The 16330-nt window shown below is 34.5% G+C and overlaps 1 protein-coding gene, 1 non-coding gene and 1 pseudogene across 3 annotated transcripts in view; 2 read left to right on the top strand and 1 right to left on the bottom strand.

The window, feature by feature from the left end:
* Positions 1–16330, top strand: part of INPP4B (inositol polyphosphate-4-phosphatase type II B) — an 805823-nt gene that overhangs the window by 322579 nt on the left and 466914 nt on the right. For both annotated transcript variants that reach the window (XM_032333488.1, XM_032333487.1), the window contains exon 3: positions 3489–3540. The gene's annotated coding sequence lies outside the window, so the exon portion shown is untranslated. The remainder of the gene's footprint in view (positions 1–3488; positions 3541–16330) is intronic.
* LOC116582436 overlaps positions 1–16330 on the bottom strand; it is a 115021-nt pseudogene that overhangs the window by 15602 nt on the left and 83089 nt on the right.
* On the top strand, positions 9933–10036 carry LOC116585399. Its single transcript, XR_004283597.1, has one exon. It is a non-coding gene; the product is annotated as a U6 spliceosomal RNA (small nuclear RNA).

Raw genomic sequence — 16330 nt, 5'->3', positions numbered from 1 at the left:
TTGGGGTTGAGTATGTATGTTTTGGCTCTTTTTTAGAATTGATAATGGAAGCCTGGAGACTGAGCAAAATTTCCATAAAAAAAGAGTATGGGGTGGGAAAAAAGAGGATGATAGGGATGAACTTGGGAAATATCTATACATATATAATTTATTGATAATAATACATATTATACATTGTATTATATTTATATATAATATATTATATAAATTATATGTATTATTATATCTGTTATATAAATTGTTTATATTAAATAATACATTATATATATATATAATTACCATAAAAACAATTACAATTAAGGAAACACTAGGCGCCAGGCAGTCTGTATGAATTGGCTCATTTTAAACTCACAATCCATTGAAATAACTAATGAGATTAACCCTGTATTACAGATGAGAGAACTGTTATAACTTGATTACTTTTCCCGCACTTCTACTTAATAAATGAAGAATAATAACCATGGCAAAGAAACTGCTCACTTTTGCTCTCCTGTCATAGAGCTTACTTTCATTTATGTACAGACCCTCATAAGAAGTGTCTAGAGATATACCATGGGTACAGAAATGGTAGATTGCCTGAAGTGAAGGGAGTACCTGCTTGGAAATTTGTTTTTGTTTAAATGACATAAAATTGTTGACATTTATCTGGAAGCAAGAAAATCAGATTTAGCTCTCTCCATGTAGGTGGATGAACTAAACTCTCCTTCAGCTTCTATCATGGAGTTGTTACTTAACTCAAGGAATACCAGCAGCAGATGAAAGATGTGTTTCCAGGTGCTCAGAGAACTTTTGTTGAATCACCAACTGACTGATGACATTTCTAATGTTTGGGATTCCTAGACAAATTGTACATAAGTGTAGTCATTTGTACAATCCCTCACGATGATATGTGCTTCTTTTTGGTAATGCATGAAAATTGAAGTTGTTTTAGATATTTTAATATGAGCATCACACTGGAAGACACTAGAGAATGAACCCTTACTTCCCAGGCAATGTATTTTAAGAAAAAATGGTATTATTTTCAGTAACAATTAAATTATGCCATACCTGTGAAAAAGAGTACAACAGATGTACTTGCTATTAGATAATTATAGAAATATATATAGTTTTCCTCTCTTAGGTTAAAAACATTACCAGAAAATTTGAAAAAGATGTAAAGGTAAGAATAAATCAAAACCTGATGACATTATATAATTTTTGCATACTTGGATCTATTTTATTCTGTGATGCCCATATAAAAATATATATATCCATTTATTTATATTTATTTATTTATTTGAGAAATATATCTCTCAAATACATATATATATGTACATACATATGAGTGATATATCTCTCAAGAAGAATTTTTTAAAGATTTTATTTATTTATTTATCTATTTGACAGAGAGAGAGAGAGGGAGATCACAAGTAGTCAGAGAGTCAGGCAGAGAGAGAGGGAGAAGCAAGCTCCCTTCTGAGAGAGATCAGAGCAGAGAGCCTGATGTGAGGCTCAATCCCAGGACCCTGAGACCATGATCTGAGCCAAAGGCAGAAGCTTAACCCACTGAGCTACCCAGGTGCATCAGCATAATACAATATTTGAAAGTATCTTTGATGACTTGAATTTGCAAGTATGGATCACATAGGATGGGCTGTGTTATGGTAGAGAAATAAACAAATTCAAGATTTAAAGACTTAGAAGACTTAGAAGAACAAAATACTTAGAAGAACAAAAATATTTCTCACTCAAGATACATGTCTACAGTGGATTGGCCAGGGTGCTAATAAAAATCTTTACAACTGGAAACCAAGATGAATGAGTGTCTACCATTCCCAGCAAATTCAGCCAGTGGCAGTGGCAAAGAAACCTTGCAAATTGTGCACTAGCTATCAAAGCATCTACTCAAAGATTACACCCATAACTTCTAATATTTCATTGGTCAGAGCAAGTTCATGGCTATGTTATCCTAATAAATACAGTCCTACTGTGTGCATAGAAAAGGGGGGAAAGGAAATATTTGGTTGACTGGCACTGATGATTACAACACTGGCCCTGGTTCTATGTGTTCAAAGAGGCAAATGTGAGGTTTGGATGTTTACAAGTTGTCACCACAACTTTCAAAGGCAGGTTGTATTCTTGCAGCTTCTTATAAACACATTATTTCATTTGTTTAAGTATTTTGCTAATGAGATCAAGGTGAAATTTTTATTACAATTTTGCTCTGTTTCACCTCACTTTGTTTTAAAAAGTATAATATGGGAATTGAGATAAGTTATGAAGAATGGATTTACTCCTGGGGTGTTTGGAGGGCTCAGTGGGTTAAGGATCTGATTCTGGATTTTGGCTCAGGTCATGACCTCAGGGTTGTAAAATCAAGTCCTGTGTCCAAGAAGTCTGCTTAAGATTCTCTCTTTCTCCCTCTACCCATCTCCCCTGCTCACCTCTGCTTATGAACTCTCTCTATATAAATATATATAGAGACATCTATCTATCTATCTATCTATCTATCTATAGAGAGAGAGAGAGAAAGAAATAAAATGGATTTATTCCTTTTTTTAAAAAGTCAACAACAATTCTTGCTATGTTCATAGGGGATGCTGACCAACGTGAACTTTAAAACTCAACATTATTTTTATTATTCAATTTTTAGAAGTATTTTTGTGCATTTTAGAATCCAGGGCAACATTGATTTCTATTTGTTAACAAGATAAATGTTTGAAAGCTTATTGTTTTGAATCTTTAAGCTAAATAAAGATCAGACAAAGAGCTACTGTACAGTCCTCCTAGAATGATGCACAAATTTGTCCTACACTGATTTGAAAGCAGACTGTCTTTTAAGAAAAACTTTATGATTGTTGCAGAGCAGGGAGAACATTTGTCTTGTGTTTGTATTCATGCAACTGAAATTGAACCCATTCAAATTGTAAGACTGAGGATATATTTGCAATACATTTTGAACATTGCCCTCCAAAGATAAAAGGGTGAATGGCACAATCACTTTTTAGACCTATAATTTTAGGCACCATGCACTGAAATGATTTTCTGATTCACTTATTTCTCGAGTCTCTGTTTCTGCCATGTGTTTCATTTGCTTTCTAAGTGCATTAATTAGTGGCCTCTGAATCTCTTTCTTAGCACTAATGTAAAAAAATCCTTATACTTACCATTATGGTTTATAGCTCTTAACATACAGGGAAAAAAAAAAGGTAAGGTTTTCCACAAACCCATAAGGCAGGAGATGAACAGATGAATGGCCTTTGAACAAAATTAAAAGATCTGAATTTATCAAGCTTCTTTTCATCCAATTATCCATTTCACAATTATAGCTGATTATTTAAATTTCTAGATTCTAAATATATGTTTCACTTTTACTCAAGTATTTTGATATATTCTGTTCTTACTCTTACTCTTCTTTTATAAAATGTTTCCTTTGCTTTGTGAATAATTTATACATGCATTTATTTTTCTTCAAATAGTTACTGAATATCTATCTTACTTTGTGGCAGGCTGCTGAGCTTTAACTGACGTGGGTCCCTCCCTCTTGAAGCTTGCTGTCTGGTAAGAGAGACAACCATTCATTAAATAATTGCACAGTTTAAAGTTGCTACTTTCCTAAGTTCTGTGAGCTAGAGGAGTATGGGATAATTAGTGCACATAACAGGGAGATCTCCTCTTGTTGGAGTAGAGTGGGGTGGTTGGAGAAATGTTCTCTGAAAAAGAACAGAAGGGTTAGAGATCTGAAAGAGAGATGAACTAGGAGCATGTGGGTGTAGTGTCCCAGCAAGGGGCACAATCTATGCAAAGATGGTGGGATGGTTGGAAGCAGAGTTAGTCCTGAAAAGGACACAACCAGAGCTGTAAGAGGAGCAGGGACCTCCTCCTGAAGAGGATGGAGAGGCCAGTGACAGGCCTTTACAGGTCTCCAGTGTTTTCATTATCCTGTGAACTAGGAGGCTTTTGAAAGTTCTTAAGCTGAAGAATAATATGTGATTGGAGTTTTGAATAGGATCATTCCAATTGCTCTGCAAAGAAGGATTGGACCTGGGAAAGATCAATGTGGAGATAAGGTGGGAAGATCTTGTTACTATTGGGCCACAGATGACTAGATGACTCTAGCTTGTGTCAGGTTGGTAATGGTGGCAACAGGGACAAGTGGATATATGCTAATAATAATCAGAAAATAAAAGGAAGTTGATGAATTGAAAATAGGAATTAAATATCTATAACACAATTTTCTGAGGTCTATTCTCAGTGCAGCATGACTCAGGCTTCAATGTCTGGCTGTTGAAACAAAAGTAAATTAAAATAAAACATCATTTGTTTAAAATATTCTTGTGCATTAAAGATGGATGAATAATATATATGCTTATTAATTCTATCCAGCTTAATCAATGCATTAATATCAATTTTTGCAAAGAAATGGAGAACTGTTCTTTGTAAATGGCACTAGCAAATCCTTTGTGGAGAAGCAGTCCACCTCTGTCTAGTGTCTTGCTTTATTTGGCATGGACTTTCCCCTTAGCTTGAGACTGGAATTGACAGAAAATGTGACCTTCATATAGGCTTGTTAAAAAATCTATTCAAGAGAAATTGTATTCTGTTCAGAGAAGTACAGTGCCATTTTACTCAGGTGTGGATTAGATAATAGTAAATCATGTTGTAATAATGTTGAAAGCTACATCATCACTTTGGACTCATAAAAGAGAAATTATTTCTCATAGACTATACAAATGTGCACAAGCAGCTACAGGCGGTCAATTTGTCTAACACCACTTCAAGTTTTTATATTTTCTTTCAAGTTTTTGATGCTAGATAACCATTTTTATTTATATAAAGTATATCATTCTTCTGACTGATAGCCAAGGACTTCCCTAAGTCACAGTATTAGTTTTCCAGGAAAATCTATTCATTCTGATACAAAAATCTTTCAACTGAGAAGTTAGATGAAGGCTTCCTCCAGTTTCCTTCCATTCTCCCCCCTCCCTCTCCCCTCTCCTCCCCTCTCTTTCCCCTTCATTTTTCCCCTCCCCTTCTCCATCACCTTCCTCTTCTTTTCCTTTCTGTTTTAAAGAGTGACCACTTACCTTGGTAATGACTCTTTCACACCCACATCATTTATCCATCTGAATATCTATTGACTTTTTCAAACTATATCTGGAATCCAGACAATTCTCACCCCCTTCACCATTACAGCTCCCATCTAAATCAACATCATCTCTATTTTATGTTATTGCAATGACCATCTGACTAGTCTTCTGGCTCTTAAGCTTGTCCCTGGGTTATAGTCTCCCCGTAGTTGTCAGCAATCCCTGAAAAATGTCACCTGTATTATAACATTCCTGTAAGTAAATGGTTCTTTGGCTGCCCATTGCAGAATAAGGGCTATGTTCCTTTCATAGTCCTTAAGGCACTGCATTATTACTGCCCTCGAGCTCACTCTCTGACCTCCTCTCCTCCTCTCCTCCTCTCTAAGAGCACCCTGCCTTCCTTGCTATCTCTCAGACATTCTAAGCATTCTCCCACATTAATGTTGCTATTTGTAATGCCTCAATGTTCTGCCTCCAGACACTGTGATTTCTTTCTTCACTTTCATCAGGGATGTACTCAATTATTGCCTGATCACAAAGGCCTTTTCTGACCACCTTGTCTAAAACAGTATCTGTCATACCATTCTTAGTTACTTTTCCCTGCCTTTTCTACATTGTCTATATAAATCTCCTAATACAGATGTGTTTTTATCTATCTCTTCATTTTTTTTTCACTAGAATTAAGCCCTGTAAGAGCTGGGACTTGAACTTCTGTTCAGCCTAGCATCTCCAGCATTTACAATGGTGCCTTAAGTGTTCAATTACTTTTGGTTTAAGGGAAAAATATTGCTATAGTTCACATTTTCTAGGAGCTAGAAAACCAAAAACTGATTGTTCCTTGGAGACTCCAGAAGAAGTGCATCTCTGTCCACACTCTGATTTTAGGATGTCTGACCTCTAGATCCATAGGAAAATACACTTGTGTTTCTTTAAGACACGAAAGCTGTGATAGGTTGTTTCAGTAGCAATAAAAACTAATAAACATCTGGAGATGTCTAAGATGCAGCCTCATAATCCTTTTTAACTCAGTGCTTCAGGCATGTATGTATGGATTAAAATTAGCATACATGGCACTCATTATATTGTTCGCTGGATTTTCTTTTGGGTATATGGCAAAATTAACTGTTATTGCCCCCTTAAAGTGAAGTGTGACCATGTGACTTTCTTAGAAAGACGACTAGTTAGTGAAAGTAGCATTTGTAACTTCCAGGTAACATTTCTAAGCCTTTGCAAATTTTACCATACTGCCATTTTTCTTGTTATTGGACTGTAGAAATTTTTTAAAGATTTATTTATTTATTTGAGGGGTGAAGGAGCAGCAGAGGGAGAGGGAGAGAGAATCCCAAGCAGACTCCTCATGCTGAGTACGGAGCCCAAGGTGTCTCGATCCCCCGACTCTGAGATCACAACCCTCAGATTGCAACCTGAGCTGAAACCAAGAGTCTGATGTCCAACCAACTGTACCACCCAGGCCCCCCGTGAACATAGAATCTTGATCAAATATATTCTCCATGAGCCTGGTCTCCTGACAAAACAATGACCACATTCCCTCAGAAAACACCAATGTACTTGTAGTGTGAATGAGAGATCATTTTGTGCAAGCTGTTGAGATTTGAGGGCTACTTTGTCAACGTAGCTAAATCTAGCCCAAAGGTTCTCAAAAGTTTTGACCATAGGATCTTTTTTACAATATTAAAATTTCTTGACATCCCAAAGAGTTCTTGTTTATGTGGGGTTATCTATCAATTTTTATCATGCTTGCAATTAAAATAGACATCCTTAAATAATTCACGTAAAAATAAATCCATTTTATGTCCACATAAAAATATTTTAAGGAAAAAACTATAGTTTCCAAAGCAAAAATAGTTTTATGAGAAGAGTGGTCCTTTTATACATATTTGTAAATATTTTAAATGTTTAACTTTATATGAGCCAGCTGGATTCCCGTATCTGCTTTCACAGCATTCAAACTGTTGCCATTTGTTGTGGTTGAAGTATATGGAAAAGATCCAGCCTCATGTAATTATATTATATGGTTGTAAAGGGAGAAGTATACCCTTTTCAGATAATTGTGGATATTCTTCTTTGATACTACACTAGAATTCTGTAAGTAGTAGTTTTTTAAAAGTGAATTTCAATGTGGAACTGAAATCATATTAATGAACTTCTCATACTGCTAACATAAGATCCGTTGGTCTGTCTTTTTTTATTATTCAAGTATAGTTAACATACAATATTAAATTAGTTTCAGGTGTACAATATAGTACTTCAGCAATTCTATACATTTCGTAGCATTCAACCATAAAATTCGCAGCAGAAAACATAAGCAGTAATTTCTTTGATAGAAGCCATAAAAGCACTTTTCTAGATATGCCTCCTCTGTCAAGGAAAACAGAAACAAATTTAAGCTATTGGGACTAAATCAAAATAAAAATCTTCTGCATAGCTAAGGAAACGATCAACAAAACAAAAAGGCAACTTACTGAATAGGAAAACATATTTACAAATGATGTATTTGATAATGGATTAATATCCAAAATATATAAAGAACTTACTCAATTCAAAACCAAACCAAAACAAAACAAAACAAAAAAACAAACACCAAAACGAATAATTTAACTAAAAAAGGCAGAGGAACTGAATAGACATCCCCCCCCCCAAAAAAAAAGATGACCAATAAACACATGAAGAGATGTTCACTGTCACTAATTATCAGAGAAATGCAAATCAAAACCATAATGAAATATCACTTTACACCTGTCAGAATGGCTAAAACCATTGGTCTATCTTGCACCTTAAATGGACATGTGCCTGTCTCTGGAAAAACATCCATTTGGTCAACTGAAAAACCTTGATTCACTGAGTTTTGCAGATCTTTTACATGTTAACACATTTCTTTCTTTTTTTTTAAAGATTTTATTTATTTATTTGACAGACGGAAATCACAAATAGGCAGAGAGGCAGGCAGAGAGAGAGGAGGAAGCAGGCTCCCTGTGGAGCAGAGAGTCCAATGCGGAGCTCCATCCCAGGACTCTGGGGATCATGACCCGAGCCGAAGGCAGAGGTTTTAACCCACCTAGCCACTCAGGTGCCCCAACACATTTCATGATACAATATCAAACCCAACATTCTTTCGTATTGCTAACAAAACCTGTAAAAGAGATTTTTATGTATCAAGAAGTTGTTAAGACACTATTGCCAGATACAAGTTTTACAAAATTCTAACATTCTTTTGATATTCAAATTCCACTGAATTTATTTTCCTTGAAGTAACAAAACGCTCTATTTTCAAGAAATACTCAGTTCTGCAAATATCAGCAAAATACTCAAGCCTGCATAAGTATAGTTTTTAGGTTAATTATTCTTTCAAGTAAAAGTGGTTTGTAATGAAAAGAGCAGATAGTTCAACTTGCAACGCAAACAGTAGTTCCCATAGATGACCATTATGAACACTGCTGCTAACATGGCTCTTAATGATCTCTGCCCCTAGGAAATCATGCTTTTGTGTCATTCTTTCTCCTTGAGAGAGTTGGAGCTGGTGACTTGCTTCTAACAGAGTATGGCAAATGTGAGGCAGAGTCACTTCTGTGATTGGATATAAAAGACTATGATTTCCATCTTGCTGAATTTCTCTGGTTCTTCTCAAATGCTTGCCCCCATGGAGAGAGCAACCTGGCAAGGAATGGAGAGTGCCCTCCTAGCCAATAACTACAGGGAACTGAGGTTCTCAGTCCAAGCACCCCAAGAAATTGAATCCTACTAACAACCACATGGATAAGATTGGAAATGGGGAGGGGTCCATTTCTCCCCAGTTAGACTTTGACATGCTTGTGGTCCCAGGTGACACCTTGATTGCACCCTTGTAAGAAACCTGAACCAGTGGACCCAGCTAAGCAGTACATGAATTCCTGACCAACAGAAACCAAGATAATAAATGTATGTTGCTTTAAGTTGCTCGGTGTGGACACAAACTGTTCAGAAATAGATAACTAATACAACTATCTACTTCATTATATAAAAGTATACAATTCTGCAATTCTACCTTTAACTCTATGTTTAATTTTTGTCAAAGAGAGTATTAAAGCACGTCTTTAAGTTCCAAGATGTAATGTAAGCATTATGAATTTTTACTAATTCATCAAAGATATTCTTAAAATAAACTTTGGTGCATGTTGATGAAATACACAAAATCTGCTAGTACGCATTGGTTCTACTGCCTCAATTTGTTCTAAGCATCGAGTAATTTTACCCATTATTGTATTTGTACCATCAGTGCAAATGGCCACACAGTGAAAGAGGACACATGCCAACATAGTAAAAAAGATGAATAATGTATTGAAAATTGCTTTGATTTCACAGAGATCCTGAAAAGTTCCCTGGGATCCCTAGGGCTCCTAGGATTACACTTTCAGAGCTGCTGCTATAGACTATCCCAATTATCACATCAGATGAATTGTTAATTTGCCATCCCAAGTCTATATATTACAACATAGGAAGTTGCTCAAGGGATGGCAATGCAAAATACTCTTCATTTAAAAAAGAAAACTAGTTTTTATAAGGTTTTGAAATTCTACCTATATAAAGTGCCTGCACATGATTGTCTCTTTTTATCAATTCATGACTGCTGAAACATCACCCCTGCATTTACTACCTATTCAGGAGTATGTTTCAAAACAATGTTGATTATCACTGTGACTTGCTGCTGCTCATGACATCTTATTTTTTAATCATTAAGGAAGACATCGCTAATATGTTTTTGTGTATGTGTTTGTGTGGGTGTGTGTTTTGGTATGAGTTCTATAAGTAGGAATCTGGTACAGCTTGAATAAGGTTTATAACTATTTCCAAGTACATATTTCATGCTTGCTTCAGCAGCACATACACTAAAATTGAAATGATACAGAGAAGATAAGCATGGCCCCTATGCAAGGATGGCATGCAAATTCAAGTACATATTTCATTTGTATCTTATTACTAACATTGGTACCATAATGAATAATAATACTTCTTTGTGATAGGGAATTCAGAAAATAAGTATGTATAAATAAAAAATTATGCATTATCTTTCCACTAAGATAAAATCATTGCTAGCTGTTTTGTGTATTTTCTTTCTTTTCAAGCATTTAAAATTCACATGAGTAATAGTTTAAATTTTCTTTAACAATATTAACAGGCAATTTGAACCCTAGAACTTGCTTTCAAACTTCAGGTCATGCTTGTCAATAAATTAAAGACCAAAGTATATTGATTTCATTGTGAGGAATCATGGTTTCACATCACAAAGACAGCAGTATTCAATTATTCAAAATGTTTTTAAAAAGTTAAAGCTTTTTCACTGTAGGTTAAATTTGTATATACTATTAAACATGTTATATAAAGTGATAATACAAGATATATTTTATTGGCCTACCTTTTACATGCTATCCTATACATTTTATAGATCTAAGTTCTCATGTGTACATGCATTGATATACAGATTATAAAGTAAAAGAAAAAACATAATAAGAAACACACCAGGATTAGCTTGTATTTTTAAGTGATGGGGTAACATGTTTCAAGTTCCTAAAAACTGGATTTTTTAAAAATTAAACATGGACCCCAAGATGTTACAAGGCAGCACTAGTGTAAAATGCAGGTGCTATTCCTGTATGCGTCCTACTCTAGAGCATGTCATGGTAGATGAACTTATCTCAGATGTCTTCTTGTCACTGAGGCTGAGCTGATCTTTTATAGTTGATTGGCACATCATGGCCAAAACTAATACTCTAGCCAGACCTCTGATAGACTGTTAAACTGAAATCTCTCATTATTTCTCCACCTTGATTTCTACCAAAGAGTTGGTAAAACTCCCTAAAAACATAATGAAAAATCCGAAAACAGGTGAATATTTTCTGTGACTACTGCTCATCTCTTTTTCATGCTCAAACTTAATGATTTCAAGATGAAATAAGTTTTAAAATAAAAGTGTTCTTAAATGGTACAGATACAGCATGTTCTTTACTGACTTTTATCTTTCAGGGGTCAGAGAAGGGTAGATACATGATTAGATAGATAGATAGATAGATAGATGATAGATAGATAAGCATTTTATATTTAATGGCCAGGATAACCATTTTATATTTAATATTTAATGCTAATAAAATCTGGGTTCTAGGCTGTTATTACCCTCAATTATTATTTACAAAGCTCTGTCAGTACACATGGTATTTAATGTTCAATGAAATTGTGCCAGACAAATTTTCTTCCCTGAGGAGCCTCCAAGCTGAAAATAGGGTAAAGGATGCAGGAGAGAAATTGTGGGAAGGACAGAGTGATTAAGAATTGCAAAGTTGGCATTGCTTTGCTCAGTAGGTAGACAGCAAGGAGAACTTGAATGCTGGGAGATGATGCTTAGATTGGGAAGCCATTCAGTACAATAAAACCAATAACTAGAAGCAAGGAAAGGTATCAGAAAAGGAGAGTTTCACTCTTTAAGTGAGAAATCCATATCTGCAGCTCAGAAATTTCTTCATGCTTCGTGTTCACGATGGTTTCTCAGCACCAGCTCTTACTCATCGTGTTCCCAACCAGTGGGCCTCAAACTTGAACATCATCAGAATCCATGCAGCCGGGTGGGGGTTGTTAAAACCAGTTGCCATTACTGGGTCACATGTTGGTCAGAGTATCTGAGTCAGTGAGTCTGGGGTCTTGAATTAGCATTTCTGACAAGTTTTCAGATATTGCTGCTATTGGAACCGCCCTTTGAGACCATCAATCCTAAACTAGTATCTCCAATTCCTCTTACATCTTGTCCTCCAAACTGCAGCCTAGAGGCATCTCCAGTTCTTACCTTACAATCAGACAGTTCCCCAGTGCTGTCTCTGCTTTCCTAAGAATGTCCTTCAGATTTGTTTTAGCTTTTCGAACTTATAGAACTTGATCTAATTAGATCTTACTACCATTCCTATCACTACGGCTAGCCATAGTAGGAACTACAATGACTACAACTAACCACTTTGAACACCTGCTATATGCAAGACTATATAGTAACCATTTTAAAATATATTATCTCACTAGATAATGCTACTAGATCATTTGTATGATCCCCACTTACAAGGGAAAAAATTCATTTGCAGCAAGATTAATTTTATTTGCAGCAAGATTAATTCGCTTGCAGTGAGTATTACAGAAAGGATATAAATGAACATTTGTCTGACACCAAAACCCATGTCTTTATGTCCATCTTGTGTTCAGACCCTGCCTGAAGGCCACCTCTTTCATGCAGTCCCCATGCATGATTGGGTCAGTGTAATAGTGAACCCTCTCCCTTCTCTCAGCTACTAGTGATCTCCTTTATATTACAAAGACTTAGTATGTATGAGGTGGCATTAGCAATCAGTACAGAAAGGATAGATTAATCAAGAAATGTCACTTGGGCAATTAAATGCTTGTGTGACATAATACACAAATAAATAGCAGATGGAATAAAATCCTCAATGTGAAAAATAAAACTGAAAATTTTAAAATAAGACATAAGATGCCAAGGTACAAATGTCACATGAGTGGTAAATATGAACACCTGTTGAAATATTAAAAAAAATTTTTAAAAATGAAAGTTGAACCATAAACCAGGAAAGTTATTTGTAGTGGATTTGAACAGTGAAGGATTAGTTAAGGAAATATATAAGTAACTGTTAAATCTTCATGATTCACAGAAGAGGGAAACCAGGTGGCCAATATGTTTATGAAAATATGTTCAGGATCCAAAAATAATAAGGGAAATTAATGTTGTATATCAGCATTATATAAGTCCATACACATCAGATTAGTATGTCTGAACATTTGCAGAGATGTGAATCCCTGGGAATTCCTGTGGTGTGCTGGTGTGTAACTTGTTTAATTACTTTGGAGAGAAGTTTGAAATATCTACTAGCATTGATAATGTGGGTATCTATGACTTATTCATTCTACTTCTAGGTAAATACTCTGAAAGATTTCTTCAACAGACACACAAAGATTTACGTGCAAGGACATTTATCACAACATTCTTTTTTTTTTTTTTAAAGATTTTATTCATTTTGACAGAGAGAGAGAAATCACAAGTAAGGAGAAAGGCAGGCAGAGAGAGAGAGGAGGAAGCAGGCTCCCCTCGGAGCAGAGAGCCCGACGTGGGGCTCGATTCCAGGATCCTGGGATCATGACCTGAGCCGAAGGCAGAGGCTTTAACCCACTGAGCCACCCAGGCGCCCCATATCACAACATTCTTAAGAATAGGAAAACATTGAGAACAATACATATGTTCTTTCTTTAATATTTTATTTATTTATTAGGGAGAGAGAACGAGCAAGGGTGACAGACAGAGGGCAAGGGAGAAGAAGACTTCCTGCTGAGCAGGAGAGGGGCCCCGTCTCAGGACCCTGAGATCATGACGTGACCCAAAGGCAGACACTTACTGACTAAAGCACCCCTCCCCCAACCCACATTTTCCTAATAGGTTATTGGATAATTAATTTTTGTGGTCTATTTATACAAAGAACATAATTCCTCAGTTAAAACAGATAAACCAAATCCATATGTATTATCATAATCCGTCTCATATACATAATGTTGAATACAATTAGTAAATTGCAATGTGTATGAAAATGATAGTTTTTAAAAACTTAAAACACACAGGAATCCTATATATTATTTGTGAATCCAAACATACAAGTTAAAGTAAATATATGATCAAGAATAATATATACCAATTTTGGGATGTGGAAGAGGAAGGAAAATGGGATGGGGGTTGGCCTTGTGTAAGGAATCTTTTGTTTATTATTTAGATGAAAAAATCTGAACCAAATATGGCAAAATGTTAAATGCTTGTTAAATTAATGTGGCAAACACTTGTGTTATTTTTTCTCTTCATTTGTAAAATTTTTGTGATCAAAAGGGAACATTTTAATGAAGTCTTCCATGTTGAAAGATTTTGAATATTCTGGCTTAGTCAAAATGCAGCCATTTTCTTTGCTGCAAAACTTTTCAGCCATTAGTATGCTAATGGCACTGTGAATTGCCAAGAGGATAATGTCTAATGAAATAATTCCCAAACTTATTTGACCATAGAAGTTTTTTTTTTTTTTTTAAATAAAACATCTATTAACATCTCAAGGATCTTTTGGGAAATGCTGTTATACATCACAGCTCTTAACTTTCCCTAATTGTTTCATATAATTTAACTTGATTTCTATGGTTATATTCTCCATCTCCTCGAATTAGTACCTGTCTTACTCCTTATAACTAGGCATGTAATGGACATAAATGTAATAAATACTTTGATAGCTTTGATTTTTCTGAGAACCATTATACTCAGTGTAGGTTTTGGGGAGAATGTAGTGAAAGCAATCATTGTGTATAATTTTATATGGAAATAAAAAAGCAAAACTCAAGAACACAAAGATCAATACAAGGGTTAACAGTATTTTTCAAACAAATGGAATATAATGATGACAAAACATTGCCAGAACTAGTTGCTGGAAACTTCTTTTCTTCATTTATTCATTCACCTCATCCAACAAGTATTGTGAAATATCTAAAGAGAAATTATTGCTTCCTAACATATAGGAAGTCTCATACAATCCAGTGCACAAGATTTCCCAGAATTAAATGATTTCCCAGAATTAAATGACAAATGATTTCTCAAAGAACTCAACCCTTTTGAAATTATTTTGAGTATAAATCCTTTCACAATTTTATTAAATAATTAATTCATATGAAGATTTATAAATAGTAGGTATATCTCTTTGGTTTATAAGGGTATAATTTGACACAACAATTAATAAAATTGATTAAGCAAAAATTTATTGACTTACATTTTATTTTTCATTGTCCACACCTAAAACACTGTTAGCCAAACTTAGTATCAGAAAGAAATTTCCCTCATTACTACCTTTTGACAATTTACAATATATTAAATGCAGATGTTTGATGGAAATATCAAAATTTTAAAGTAGATATGTAAGATCCAGTACAGGGGTTAATAAGTTAACCCTTGTCCATTTGAGTGTTTCAGAAAAGCACTCTGTGATTCTCGTTTCCTAACTTCTACCATTTATACCATTTTATATTTGGTGAAATTTTGTGTCTATTTGCTTAAAGATAAAACATTTGAATCTCATTCTTTTTGAATTTTTTATCTTATTATAATTTCCACAGCTCTTTAAAAATCATTTTGGGACTTACATAAGAGAAAATTTCTGCGCTTTGCAGAAACTAAATTTGTATATGATAAAATCTTGTGAAATATAATTCAATACTTTTAATATTATTCAGGTTAATTTAGAATTTTGACATTCCTATGAGAAATTCACATTAATACTAAGAAAGTAATCTGTGTTTTCAAACTTATTCTTATGTTGGAATCTAATGCTGAAAACAGCTTTTTAAATAGTTTTACTAAAAAATTATACAGGCACCTAAAAGATTTCAGAGATGTGATTTTTCATCTGTTTTGTTATTTTAGTCAGGGAAGTATAGTGATATAAATAGTAATGATATAGCTTCTCTAATTGTATTACCATTTAATACTGAACTGAAATGTTAATGATAAATTGATTTTATACAGAGTAGAAGGCAGGTAGGGAAGAATGATACATTATCTACTTTAGGTGCTTCAGCACCCTTTGTATAATGTTATTATGAATCAAAAAATAAAGTTACAATTAATAATTATTTGAAATTTTTCTGCCAGTAAAGAAACTCATATTTGGTTTAAGAGCACTGGAAGACCTTTGCAGTATTTTAGCCAGATGCTCCTCTTAATTGCCTAACTAACCTGTTTCACTATCTGTTGAAATAAAATGACTCGATTCTGGCAGTTAACAGGGGTTAATGACAGAACATTAACTCACTACTTATAACTGTCTGGGTAATAAAATGACATCACCAGTATTCCACTTAGGCTATTATAAGACAATGAAATTATCTACGTAAATTAGAGTTACGTATACATTATGAAGATAAGCATGTAGTATTTATTTTTGTAAACAATTTCTTGGACGAGGACATTTTTCAGTTTGACTTTCATTGAACAGATGTAACTATGGACATATATATCTTAGAATATTAATTCACTAACATTGTGTCTTTGACAAAGTGATCATGCCTTCCTGTTGCTCCTCACTATTTTGCCATACCAATAAGAAGGTCTTGCTTGAAAAATAGGTGAGTAGTGTCAGGTTTGGTGGAAAGGTAAACCTTGTATAAAGAAAATCAGAATGGATAGTATTTTAGTTATTTATTAC

The sequence above is a fragment of the Mustela erminea genome, chromosome 2, assembly GCF_009829155.1.
Source record: "Mustela erminea isolate mMusErm1 chromosome 2, mMusErm1.Pri, whole genome shotgun sequence".
Lineage (NCBI taxonomy): Eukaryota > Metazoa > Chordata > Mammalia > Carnivora > Mustelidae > Mustela > Mustela erminea.
This window is presented reverse-complemented; position numbering and strand designations above follow the sequence as displayed.